The following is a 13,976-nucleotide window of genomic DNA, read 5'->3' on the forward strand; positions in this document are numbered from 1 at the left end:
CCCGATTTTGTTTGTTTTTTTTAGAATCATTAAGTACTGTGGATTTAAACATATTTGGGGGTTTCAATCTATTATAATTATCTTTTATACTGAAGCACCAATTTGTGGATTTTTGTTGAAGTAATCGAGATCCTCAGAATTCGCATTATTTTGGCCTATGAGTGCCTATCTCTGCAGGGGCCCTGAGTACTGGGTGCCACAATGCCCACGGAGACAGGTCAGGGTCCCTAGTGGGTGTCAGTCCCTTGAGCTCAGGAATAGGAGGCAGTGGACGAGCTCTGGGGGCCGAAAAGCCGCGGCTATTCACTGCTATCCCACCAAGAAACTGCTCTGGACTTCCGTTTCCTGCTCAGCACCACCCAGAAGGGGGGGGGGGCAGGAGGGGGGGGGTAGTCTGCCTATCCACGGAGCTTCAGCACCGCCCGTTTACTCGGAGGACACGTGCTGGCTGTCACAGATGGGTCCGGGGCAGAGGCCCCCCCCCGCCCCCCCCCGCCCCCCCGCTGCCGCGAAGCCCTGGAGCCGGGGAAACACAGGCAGATTTCCCAAAGCTCCTTCGCTACTTTCTCCTCCCACAGTGCAGCCCACGGCGGTGACCAAGCACCATCCCGGTTCAGATCATTCTCCCCTCCCCCCGGGTCTTTCCCTCAGTTTTCTCCCCATCTTGATGTTTCTCTCTAAAGTTCCTTCAAGACAGATCTTGGGGTAGGCGGCCTCCTGGTAACTGAAGACTGCAGCCCTGGGGTAAGGTTACCCCCTGGTGGCCAATGTGACAACCATGCGGCTCTGCCTGACATTTCCTTCTAACCTCGCTGTACAGAGGAGTTAATGCAAGACAAGTAAGTAATGTTAAGTCACCTGGTAGCTTTACTAAACAAAAAAAAAAAAAAAAGAAAAGAAAAAAGGTGATTTATTTTATTGATATATTTTATTTAACTCAATATATCCACATATTATTTCAACACATCATCATTGTCTTAAAATTATTAATGGTATATTTTACATTCTTCTCATACTCTTTAAAATCCAGTATGTAATTTGCACTTAGAACACACCTCAATTAAGATGTTAAATTTTTGTGAAGAATACTTTTCATCTGCATTTAAATTGCATAAAAATTACAGTTGAAAAAGTAGACTTACATACCCAAGTTGTTCCAAATATACTTTTTTAAAATTTGGTGTTATATTGAAAAGTACAGTTTAGCCCAAAGTTCCACATTCGATTGGGAGCCCGTGTCTGTCTACAGACATCCCTCCCAGGACAAGGTCCCTGGAGCCGGCCCTTCCAGGCCGCCGGCCCTCTTCTGAGTTAGACCTGTTTGATACACGCATGTTCCCCACCTTCTCTCTTTCTTCACGTGGACTTGTTCCTAATTCACACCACATCTGAACTGATCAGAAGGAATGCTCACCATTCACATCGAGAGAATGTCTCACCGTTCTCCAGTCTCTCATCAGCCAGTGTCTGTACCCACAGTCCAGTGGACGCTGTGACAAGCTGGGATGAGTGCTTCCAGGAACAGCTGGCAGCCCTCAGCTGTCTGTCTTCTCTGACGACTTCCTCACCTGAAGAGAATCACCTTGACCAGGGTCCCGCCTCCTTTCTGGACAGCCCGCCTCCCTGATTGGGCAGTGGGGTTTTTTAACACCCCATCTCCTAGCCCAAACCTAGACTAGTGTTGAAAATCAGTTTCTCCCTCTGCCCGACCCTACGTCCCTTCATCTCTTCCCAGGTGTTGAAGCGTGCTAATCTTCATCTAGGATGAAGTCCCAGCAAAGGCCCTGGGTACACCAAGGCTGGCTGCTACCCACCAGGTGCTCAGAGACCTAGGATGTGGGGTGGGGCCTCAGGGATTCATCAGGGTGAGGCCGGTAGAGTTCATTGGGCCCAAACAGATCAACATATGGCGGTGTGAATGGAGAGCTCTGCCCAGGAACAGTGGTGCCAGTCAGGTGTGCAAGGGAAAAATGGCTCCTGCCCTAGGGCCATACAACTCAGTCTGTCCCAGGTTCTTCCCAGACCTCCTTGAAAGCCCAACTTAGCAGGGTGGGACTGCCTGGAATCAGGAGAGTGGGGCTTGTGGGGCTCCCGTGGGGGGGCGTCAGTGAGGCCTGCAGGAAGGTGGGGGGGGATCCTCTCCCAGCCACACAAGGCAATCTCTGACACCCCTTGGGTCTGCCTGGACCTCTACACCCTGGGCCCAGGCAACTGACTCCTTCTTAGGGCAAGAGCTTTCTGTAGGGCGGGGTGACAGGGAGTTCAGAGGGTGGGCTATTGCACTCCCCCAGGCTGATGCTGAATGGAGGGCAGTGCTGGACCCAGGAAAGACAGCAAGTGTGGGTGGTGTGAGAGAGGGCCTCAGCACAAGGATCCTGGAAGTTGTCCCTTCAGCTCTCTCCCCAGAGCCACACAACCTGATCTCCCCTCACAGGACTCTAGTTCATTCTGAGCTGCCCTCCCTCTGCGGGAGCCCAGGGTGAGTGTCTGTGAATGAGAGTTTGTATGCTGGCCCTTTAGGAGGGCACCTGGGTTTCTAGCAGACTCCCACCTCTCTCTGGAGGAGAGAATCCCTGCTGATTTTCACAGCCAGGTATTAGGTGTGCTCCTCAGGGGGGACCTTTGCAGCTGAGATGGGCCTCCAGGTGCTCAGATGCTGCACGGGGCGGCAGGGCCAGTCCTTTCTGGATCACCGTGCTTTCTCCAAGTCCCGAGGTGGCTTCTGTAAATCCGGTTATGAGCCTTCTGTTCAGCGAGTCTTCAGTTGGTAACTCAGGTTGATTGTTCTATATTTTAGTTGTAATTCCAGTTTGGTCTTGGAAGGAGGTGAGTGTGACTTCCACCTACTCTCTACCACATTGGATCTCCTCATTGCAGTTTTGATTTGCATTTCCCTAATCACCAGTGAGATTGAGCATTTTTCATTTATCTTTTGGCCATCTGTATATCTTCTTGAGAGAAATGTCTGTTCAAGTCCTCTGCCCATTAAAAAAAAACCATCCATGTGTGGTTGCCTCTCGTGCACCCCCCAACTGGGGACCTGGCCCACAACCCAGGCATGTGCTTTGACTAGGAATTGAACTGGCAACCTTTTAGTTTGCAGGCCAGTGTTCAGTCCACTGAGCCACACCAGCCAGGGCTCTCTGCCTATTTTTTAACTGAATTTATTGCTGCTGTTGTTGTTGAGTTGCATAAGCTCTTTATACATTTTGGAGATCAATCCCTTGTCAGAGATGTTGTTTGCAAATATCTTCTCCCATTTGGTTGGTTGCCTTTTAGTTGTGTTGATGGTTTCTTTTGCTTTGCAGAAGCTTTTTAGTTTGATATAGTCCCATTCATTTTTTGCTTTTACTACTCTTGTTATTGAGGTCAAAGTCATAAAATCCTCTATTAGACCAAGATCTGTAAGTTTAGTGTCTTGATTTTCTTTTTTTAAAAATATATTTTATTGATTATGCCATTACAGTTGTCCCATTCTCCCCCTTCACTCTCCTCCACCCTGCACACCCCTCCCCCACCATTCCCCCTTTCATTCATGTCCATGTGTCACAAGTTCTTTAGATTCTGTATTTCCCATAGTATTCCTGCCCTCCCCCTGTCTATTTTCTACCTACTGTCTATGCTACTTATTCTCTGTACCTTCTCCCCACTTCTCCTCCTCCCACTCCCCTGTTGCTAACCCTCCATGTGATCTCCATTTCTATGGTTCCACTCCTGATCTAGCTGTCCTCTTAGTTTGCTTTTGTTTTAGGTGTGGTTGTTAATAACTGTGAGTTTGCTGTCCTTTCACTGTTCATATTTTTATCTTTTTCTTAGATAAGTCCCTTTAACATTTCTTAGATTAAGGGCTTGGTGATGATGAACTCCTTGAATTTGACCTTATCTGAGAAGCACTTTATCTGTCCTTCCATTCTAAAAGAAAGTTTTGCTGGATAAAGCAATCTTCGCTGTAGGTCTTTGGATTTCATGACTTGGAATACTTCTTTCCAGCCCCTTCTTGCCTATTAGGTCTCTTTTGAGAAATCAGCTGACAGTCTGATGGGAACTCCTTTGTAGGTGACTGTCCCCTTATCTCTTGCTGCTTCTAGGATTCTCTCCTTCATTTTAGTCTTGGCTAATGTAATTATGATGTGCCTTGGTGTGTTCCTTCTTGGGTCCAACTTCTTTGGGACTCTCTGAGCTTCCTGGATTTCCTGGAAGTCTATTTCCTTTGCCAGACTGGGGAAGTTCTCCTTTATTATTTGTTCAAATAAGTTTTCCACTCGTGGCTGTTTCTTTCCCCCTTCTGGTACCCCTATAATCCGGATGTTGGAACGTTTAAAGATGTCCTGGAGGTTCCTAAGCCTCTCCTCATTTTTTTGAATTCTCATTTCTTCATTCCTTTCTGGTGGGATGTTTTGTTCTTCCTTCTGGTCCATTCCATTGATTTGAGTCCCAGTTTCCTTTCCATCACTATTGGTTTCCTGTGCATTTCCCTTCATTTCAATCAGTTTAGCATTCATATGTTCCTCTAATTTGTGGCTAAAATCAACCAATTCTGTGAGCATCCTGATCACCAGTATTTTGCGCTGTGCATCTGAAAGGTTGGCTATTTCTTGGTCACTGAGAATTATAGGCTCTGGGGCTTTGAGCTGTTCTTGAGTCATAATGTTTGGTCTGTTCGCACCTGTTACATATGAGGGGCAGAGCCTTAGGTGTTCATCAGAGCAGGGCGATCCAGTCGCTGGGTTGTGACGCTGTATGTGGGGGCGGGGTCAGAGAGGGAAAAAAAATGGCACTTTGCTCCGCTCTGCTCTCTCTCAGATTTCTGTCCCCTCTGCGGCTTCCCACAAGCAAATTGGGCCCCTCTGGTGCCGGTTCCAGGGTGTGTGGGCCTGTGTATTCTCCAGGACCCTGTGGGTCTCTCCAGTGAATTCTGTGAGCCTGGGAGCCTCTCCCAGCCCCTCGACCCGAGAAAGTCTTTCCGGTTGGTGCTTTCAGGCTTTAATTCCTGTCGCTGGGGCCCTAGCCTGAGCTGTCTGTCTCACTGTTCGCTCCTTCGCTTGGTTTATCTGCACACGAATGTGTGACCATGTGACTGCAGCCAGCCAGCCCCTCTGTGCCCTCACTGGGTCCGCCTGTCGCCATCCCACACCTGGGATCTGCCAACCACTTCCGCCTCCACTCTTGGGTTGGTGGGATTGATGATCTTTCCAGCCGGACCCTGCTCCACCGCTGCCCACCCCCCTCCGCTGCTGACCCTGCCCCTCTTACCGGTCTGGCTGAATGGTTCCTTGTTGTCGGACTTCTGTACAGTTCAATTTTCACTGTTTTGGCTGCGTTTTTGTTTCTAAAATTTCACTGTCTTTAAATTTAGTTGTGGGAGGGGGCACAGTGTTTCCACCTATGCCTCCATCTTGGCCGGAAGTCTTGATTTTCTTCTATGTAATTTATTTTTCAGGTCTCAGGAGACTTTGTTTTTTAAAGATTTATTTATTTATATTTTAAAGAGAGGGGAATGGAGGGAGAAAGAGAGGGAGAGAAACACCAGTGTGAGAGAAATATCGACCGGTTGCCTGTCATACACATCCTGTCATACACATCCTGTCCAGGGACCAAACCTGAAACCCAGGCACATGCCTGGACTGGAATCAAACTGGTGACCTTTGTTTTGTGGGATGGTACCCAATCTACCGAGCCAGACAGGTCAGGGCTTAAGTAACTTTAAACCAAAGTAATCAGCATGCCATTGGCGGACATTGGGAGCAGCCTGCCCTAGGTCTTGGCAAGCTCAGTAGAATGCCAAAAGCTGGCTCTCATTGGGAGTATGTCAGGCTGCCACTGCAGATAGGTACTCAGTCCAAAGCCGCAGGCTCATGTACTCCAGAGACTCTAGAAAGCAGTTAGATGCGGCCAGGACGCAACTTGGAACGTGGGGCCAGGAATTGTAAAGGTGACACCTGGTGGATTGCCCGTGGGGCTGCAGCTCTCAACATGTACGTGGGCTCTGCCCCAGCGGGAGGTGGCAGGCTTGGTGTGACTGTGCACACAGGACGAAGAATTGGTGGGAGATGCGGGGGGCGTTGTCTCCGGAACATGAAGAGATCTGGTGTGTGTTATCCTGTCTGGTTGTGGCGNCTGCAGATAGGTACTCAGTCCAAAGCCGCAGGCTCATGTACTCCAGAGACTCCAGAAAGCAGTTAGATGCGACCAGGACGCAACTTGGAACGTGGGGCCAGGAATTGTAAAGGTGACACCTGGTGGATTGCCCATGGGGCTGCAGCTCTCAACATGTACGTGGGCTCTGCCCCAGCGGGAGGTGGCAGGCTTGGTGTGACTGTGCACACAGGACGAAGAATTGGTGGGAGATGCGGGGGGCGTTGTCTCCGGAACATGAAGAGATCTGGTGTGTGTTATCCTGTCTGGTTGTGGCGAGTGGTTTAATGGTAACTGATATTTGATGTTGGCGTTTCTCAGCCCTTAGAGGTCCAGGTGATGTCCCAAAATTTGACAGGTGAGGCTAGACCTTGGATTCTCTGGGGACGATTGACCAGTTAAGTTGGTGGAAGTGGTAAGTGAGGGGGTGCAAATCTACCTAGACTGCTTCCTCAGGAGGTCCCTTCAGCATCATGTCAATATAATGCCCAAAATGGCACTAAATTTCCTATTGTAAGGTATTTTATTTATTTATTTTAAAGATTTTATTTATTGATCTTTGGAGGGGAAGGAAAGGAGAGAAGGAGAGGAACATCAATGTATGGTTGCCTCTTGTGTGTCCCCTGCTGGGAACTGGCCTGCAACCCAGGCATGTGCCCTGACTGGGAATCAAACTGTGATCCTTTGGTTCGCAAGCCTGTGCTCAATCCACTGAGCTACATCAGCCAGGGCCTGTCATAAGGTATTTAAAGCCTGATGGCGGAGCTCATGTCCCATTGCAGGACTGTTTAAATATTCTGCTGGGAGCCGAGTAAATGTGTATTGAGCCTCTTTAAAGTGAAAGCAAACTGGGCCTTGGATTCCTTCACAATAAGAGCAGAATAGAATGTACAGGGGTCTGGCACAAATAACGCCCCTTTTTTAATTACAAAATCTTCCATTACAAATCATAAGCAGGTAATCCTGCAACATAACCATATCACACTCAAGCACACCATGTGATATTTTAGGGAAAATGTTCGAATTAAAACTAAATTACTACACTCGTATTATTATCCTATGGACCACACTCAGGCCTTACTTCTGCTGGACCCTGTATTCTCTAGGTCAGTACCGTGAAGGACATTCCTGGGGCCCATTGTAAGTCCTCAGTCCTTTGTGGGATGCAGCTGAAGTTCAGTGCCAGCCACTCTTGCTCACTCCCCCGCCCCCGGCCCTGTCCCATTGGCCACCTTTGGCTGCGGTGTCCTCATTCTCTGCAGCAGAGTGACCCCCACAGTCCTGCTCCCCCCACCCGCCCTCCGGCAGTTGATCTGGACAGTCCAGAGTCCATGCCGTCCCCGGCTTTGTGGGGCACAACTGCTTACCCGATTGCCCTCAAGTCCTGCTGGCCAAAGTGCAGTGCACTCCCAGGACCTGGTCTCCACTCAACAGCCCTCTGACTACACCCAGTCTACGCTCTGCTGTTTTTGAAAAGGAAAATTCCATAGCTCTTCCTGCTGAGCAGTAGTGTGGGACCCCGCTGCCCCATTTTCAAGCTGAGTCAGTGGGCCGTACCTGGCTGAATGTTCGGCCTGGCTGATGTTCCGTCAGTCCTCATACCTGGCTGATGTTTGGTCAGTCCTCTAACGTTAGAGGAGCCTCAGTGGGGGAACCTGAGCACCGAGGTGTCCACAGTCAATGGCGTCCACAGTCAATGGTGCAGCTCCACAGTCAATGGCGTCCACAGTCAATGGTGCAGCTCCACAGTCAATGGTGTCCACAGTCAATGGTGCAGCTCCATTCATGAGGGGCTGGCTCAAGTACGGGCCCCCTGGGGCTACTGAGAGGAGAGACTGTGGGCCTGCTGACTCCTGTCTCCTATCTTTAATGACGGGGCTGGGCTTCAGTGCCCTGTTTAAGTGGGTGTGGATGGGGTAGGAAAAGTCACCATGTCCATTTGCAAGTCCCACTAGGAAGCCCAAGATCTTCCTGGTGTGGGGAAGGAGCTGAGGTGAATGAAGGGTTCCAATAGTTACAACCAGACCTATTAAGACTTTGTAACGTTTCCTTGACCAGCATATGCCCGTGGGTAGAAAGAATTTAGAGGGATTGCCTAGAATGACAGTAACTTGGACCCTCTTCTATCTTTTTAAAAAGATTTATTTGTTTATTTTTAGACAGAGGGAAAGGGAGAGAGGAAGAGAAACAGCAAGGTGTGAAAGAAACAACTGGTTGCCTCTCACACACCCCGTCCTGGGGACTTGACCTGCAACCCAGGCATGTGCCCTGACTGGGAATCAAACCAGTGACCTTTCAGTTCATAGGCCAGTGCTCATCCCACTGAGCCACACCAGCCAGGGCAGCCCCTGTTCTTAATACTTTCAAAAAGGACAAGCCTCGGGAAGCCACTAGTTTCCTAGAATGGGGGCTTAGGTGGCTACCAGTCCTGGAGGCTAGGGAAGGGGGCAGAGGGAGTCACAGGGACAGGCTGGGGGTCCGAGGGCAGATGTGTGGCAAGAGGGTGAACAACAGAAGGGGCTGTACCAGGGCAAATGCTAGTTTCAGGGCCTGGAGTTTCGAGAATGACTGTAAAGAGTCCAGGAACCCCAAGTTTTTGTAACCCCCAGTAGACATTTGCCTGTATAGTCCCGTACAGGGCAAAGTTAGCTGAGGTTTTTTTGGGGGGAAAGGACTGGGGAACCTTCTGTTGTGGGAAATTTGTTCCAGGGCGACCCTCCGGGACACCAGGAGCAGACGGGCATGAGTCTGAAGCATCTGGGTGTCTGGCTGTGAATCACCTGCGTGTCTAGCAACCACGTCAGCAGCCTCAGTGCCTCTTGGTTTTGGCAGTCTCAATAAAATGTAGTTGCCCTGTGATTAGGGGAAGTGCCCCGCACAGAGAATTCTTTGGTCTTGGGGTCAAATGGGGCCTTTTTAGAGTTGAACACAGAGGGGTCATTTGGGTCACTGTGGTCATGGAAATGACAAACCTGTTTGTTACCTCGTGATGTGTAATCAGGAGTACGTGTTTGGTCCTCACCCCTGTTTCTGGTGTTTCTGACGCAGAACTCCTAACACCCATGGGATTCCTTGGGTGACCAGAACCATAAATGTGTTCCATGAATCAGGTGACTTTTGAAAGTCACCTAAGGCTGGGGGCTGGTTACCTGTGGAGCCAGCCAAGTGATTAGAGGGCTGGAACTTTCGTCCCAACTACTGACCTCTAGGGAAGCAGAGGGCAAGAGGCTGAGCTGTCACAGACAGCCAGTGGTTTAATCATCTACCATGCCCATGTCACAAAGCCTCCATCAAAACCCAAAGAGACAGGGTTCAAAGAGTTTCCAGGATAGTGAACAGGGTGAGATTCAGGAGAGGGGTGCCCCCAGGGAGCCCGGAGCCCCACCCCCACCCCTTCTCCCCCTGCCCCCTTGGGCTGTCCCTGAGCTATAATATCCTTTTATGATAAACTGGTAACCCAGTGAGTAAATGGGTCCCCTGAGTTCTGAGCTGCTCTAGCCAATTTTTCAGCCCAAGCAGGGGGTCACAGCAACCTCTGCTTTATAGTCCTTCAGAAGCACAGGTAACAACCTGGGCATACAGTTGCCCTCTGCAAGGCGGTGCAGTCTTGCAGGACTGAACCCGTAAACTGCAATCTGATGTTATCTCCGGGTAGTGTTGGAATCGAGTTTTTGAACACCCAGCTGGTGTCTGAGAATTCCTTGTTGGTGTGAGGACTCCCACCCCACGTGCATGGTGGAACTGGGTGCAGAACACAGTGCCCACTGGACCCTGGCTGAGCTTCTGCAGCTTCTGGGCTCTGTTAATGTTTTCCATGCACTGAGAGCCTTGGCAGTCAGTGACCACTGTGATGGAAGGATGGGCACAGCACTGGCCAATAAATGTCCTAGTGAGGAGGGCGGGCCCTGATCCAAATGCCTTCCCTCCCCCTGTTCACTAGAGGCCTCGGTGACCCTTGGCAACAGGGACACCTCATGAGGCAGGTTTCTTGGTTCTGCCCATTCAGGGGAAGCAGAGGGGGCCCAGATCTGTGGTGTCTCAGAGGAAACATGCAATAGCCTGGATGGATCTTTAAGAAGGTTGTGGATTTTAGTCTTTAGACATACTGGCTGTTTGGCAGCTGTACCAACTCAAAAGCATGTTCTAAAAACCTGCCGTTGCCAATTGGCTTTTTTCCCCCTTCTGCACAGAATCTTTTAAGAAAGGTTTGAATTTCTGCAGTGTAGTTTCTGATCTTAAGTTTCTATTTTGTGATTTCCTCCCGTTACCTTATCTTACATGTTGTGACAGGAACACTGAGGATGTCCCCGTAGCCCTCTCTGTGAGCAGCGTTCTCCTTCCCAGGGTGTCCCACTTGAGCTCTCTGGGGTGGGGGTCTGCCTCCTGGACAGCCCCCAAACCTCGGGCGTGTCAAACCAGAGCCTGGGCGTGCTGCTGTGCCACACTGAGCAGCACCCAGGAGGCTTCCAGAAGGGTTTTGCGTGTGTCAAGGAGCTGCTGTGTGCCCTCAGGGCTCCCAGGTGCTGGCACCAGATGCTCAGCACGTCTGTATTTGCCCACTAATATTTCAGCAACATTGTGCCCTGGTTAGACCCACAAATCTTATCAGTTGGGGGAGGAAGAACAGCAGCAGCGACAGAGACCATGGGCCTCTGCTGCTTTCACTCCTTAGTGGTGCTGTTGATTTCTTTCCTGTTGCAAGGCTCTCTCACTAGTCTGGGTTAGGACACATCAGCCAGGTACGGCCCACTGACTCAGCTTGAAAATGGGGCAGCGGGGTCCCACACTACTGCTCAGCAGGAAGAGCTATGGAATTTTCCTTTTCAAAAACAGCAGAGCGTAGACTGGGTGTAGTCAGAGGGCTGTTGAGTGGAGACCAGGTCCTGGGAGTGCACTGCACTTTGGCCAGCAGGACTTGAGGGCAATCGGGTAAGCAGTTGTGCCCCACAAAGCCGGGGACGGCATGGACTCTGGACTGTCCAGATCAACTGCCGGAGGGCGGGTGGGGGGAACAGGACTGTGGGGGTCACTCTGCTGCAGAGAATGAGGACACCGCAGCCAAAGGTGGCCAATGGGACAGGGCCGGGGGGGGGGGGGAGTGAGGAAGAGTGGCTGGCACTGAACTTCAGCTGCATCCCACAAAGGCCTCCCACCTGAGGACTCGGGGTCTTGCATTTGTGTCTCTGTGAGCTTTGTGCCTCCTGCCTAGATGCTGTCACCTTAGCCCCCATGACTGACTAGTCCTCCGACTTAGCAACAGTAGTGTCATCAACTGGACTTACCCACATGAGATTTATACCAAGTAGATAAACGCCAACTTTATACAGCACAAAGCAATGTGAAAAATGAAAATTATTTAAGCACTTCAGTTACCAAAAATATCTATGGAAATGGAAAGACAATCTCCGAAATAAAACTATCAGTGGAATAAGAACAGGTCACAGGGCCACCAAGTGCAGTGGTGTGGGCTCTGGGGTCAGGCAGGCACAGGTGTGAATCTGGAACCCCTGCCGCCAGCTGGGTGTTCTTGAGCCAGCGAACTGCACTGCCTCTAGGCCCGCTGCCTTCCCAGCGGAATGACCCTGCCTCTGACCTTGCTGGGAAGTACATGAAATACAGTCTTATGGCCAGGCTGTAAGAATCTGTGTTTAGAGGAATTTCATCTAAATCCACTTGGGTTTATGGCTCTAAGACATTTAAAAGAAATCCAAAGTTCTGATCGGGACCCCTTGGGCCCCGGGGGCCAATGGCTCCTGAGAGGGCAGTTCCCTGTGCTCACCCTGCACAGGGAAAGTTGTAAGGTGGTCTGTTAGCCTTCCTCAGAGCACCTGTAACTCAGAACTTCCAGGAATAACAACCTTGGCATTCTTCGTTTTTAAATCTTTTTTTTTCCTAGGGAGAGGGGGAAGATGGCAACAGAGTAGCACGGAGGGAACCCAGCTCCCGTGCATCTGGTAGAAAATCCAGGCAGAGCTACTGAAGAACAGCATAATCAACCAACAATTCCCCAACATTTATGAAAATAAGAGACCAGAGAGTGTGACAGAGGAACCAGACAGCTGCAGGTTGGCGAGGACTCCAGAAGGCGGGTGAGGACAAAAGCGGCTGCGCCCGCGGTCTCCTTGGTGGTGGGCTACGCCCTGCGCACCCAAGGTGGGCGACCTCCAGCGGTTTTTTAGTCCTGGCTGGTTATATTGTACTACCTGACAGGTTCCCACTGCTCTTTCCTCCACAGTGTATTGCTAATTTTCTATACTTCACTTGCTTTCTTTTGGCATACTACCCAAGCTCTATAACCCCCATTTAGACAGATCACAGAGTCTGTCACGTGAGTGTTGCTCTAATATTATTGTAAATAAGAGCTGTTCTATACAATGGTAATAGTTCATAACACATCTCTTGGACCTTAGACCACCTTACAGGTTCCTGAATTCTATTATTCCATTTACTCACATGCTACACCTAGTTACTAACCTGTACTCTCACCTTACCTCAAATCTGACCACCCGCAACCACACTGCTTTCTAGATACAACTCACAAGCCTCCCCTTCCCAACAAGAGACTTAACTTATGTCCATCCTTTCTTAAAAGTGGCAAGCTGGGTTGAAGAGCACGGTTAACTCTATACATAGCCTAAAGACTGTCTATTTCTTCTCTACCGACTGTGTCTGTAAATAACATAAAATAATCGGCTATCATAAACCATTTTGCCTCCCCCTCAACTGATCACACACGTACAATAAAGAAAGGAGTAGGTGGAAGCGGAGAACACCAAGATACCTGCAGGAGACTGCACGACTGAATTTCACAGGTATCCTACCACAGAAGTTCACACCATAAACCCAGGGAACCAGAACACATCAATTTAAGAAGCTGAGGCCAACAAGAAGAATATCACAAACAATGGGAAGACAAAGAAACAAACCCCAAATGAAAGAAAAGGAGGAAGCCTCAGAAAGAATGTTAGATGAAATAGAGGCAAGTCAACTATCAGATATGGAATTCAAAGCACTGGTTATCAGGAAATTCAAAGAGCTTACAACGAGCTACCAGAAACTACAGGGGAGCTACAATGAACTCTCTGCAAACTATACCAACATGAAAAAGGAAACAGAAACCATCAGTAAAGGCCAAGAGGAAATGAAGAATACAATTTCTGAACTAAATAACCCAGTAGAAGGTATGCAGAATAGAATCGATATGGCGGAAGATCGCTTAAGTGAGATTGAAGACAGGATAGAAAGAATCTCCCAGACGGACCAAGTAATGGAAAAGAGACTCAGAAAAAATGAGAATTTAAGAGAAATGCAAGATAATATGAAATGTAATAATATCTGAATAATAGGAATACCAGGAGAGGAAGAAGAACAAGGGATAGAAAAACCTACTTGAAAGAGTAATAACAGAAAATTTTCCTAAGTTGAGGAGAGATAAAGTCGCACGGATCCAGGAATCGCAGAGAGTCCCAATCAGGTGGAACCCAAAGAGGCCTACTGCAAGACATATCATCTTTAAATGGCAAACCTCCAAGACAAAGAGAAAATCCTAAAGGCAGCAAGGGAGAAAAAGGAAGTAACATACAAGGGGGTCCCAATAAGGTTGGCTACTGACTTCTCAATGGAAACATTCCAAGCAAGAAGAGAATGGCAAGAAATATTCCAAGTAATGAGAACCAGAGGCCTACAACCAAGGCTACTGTACCCAGCAAGGCTCTCAATCAAGATAGAAGGCCAAATAAAGAGCTTCCAAGACAAAAGAAGTCTAAAAGAATATGCCTCCACCAAACCAGCTCTACAAGAATTACTAAAAGGGCTGCTTTAAGGAAAGGAAGGAAAAGAGA

At 49.1% G+C, this 13,976-nt stretch overlaps 1 long non-coding RNA gene across 1 annotated transcript in view; it reads left to right on the forward strand.

The window, feature by feature from the left end:
• Positions 1 to 2,611: 2,611 nt before the first annotated feature.
• The window catches only part of LOC118999216 (uncharacterized), a 26,294-nt gene continuing 14,929 nt past the window's right edge, over positions 2,612 to 13,976 (forward strand). Inside the window, exon 1 of the long non-coding RNA XR_005069067.1 lies at positions 2,612 to 2,715. This is a non-coding gene — a long non-coding RNA (uncharacterized LOC118999216). The remainder of the gene's footprint in view (positions 2,716 to 13,976) is intronic.

The sequence above is a fragment of the Sturnira hondurensis genome, unplaced genomic scaffold (assembly GCF_014824575.4).
Source record: "Sturnira hondurensis isolate 20B ecotype Veracruz unplaced genomic scaffold, ASM1482457v3 Scaffold0014745, whole genome shotgun sequence".
Classification (NCBI taxonomy): Eukaryota; Metazoa; Chordata; class Mammalia; order Chiroptera; family Phyllostomidae; genus Sturnira; species Sturnira hondurensis.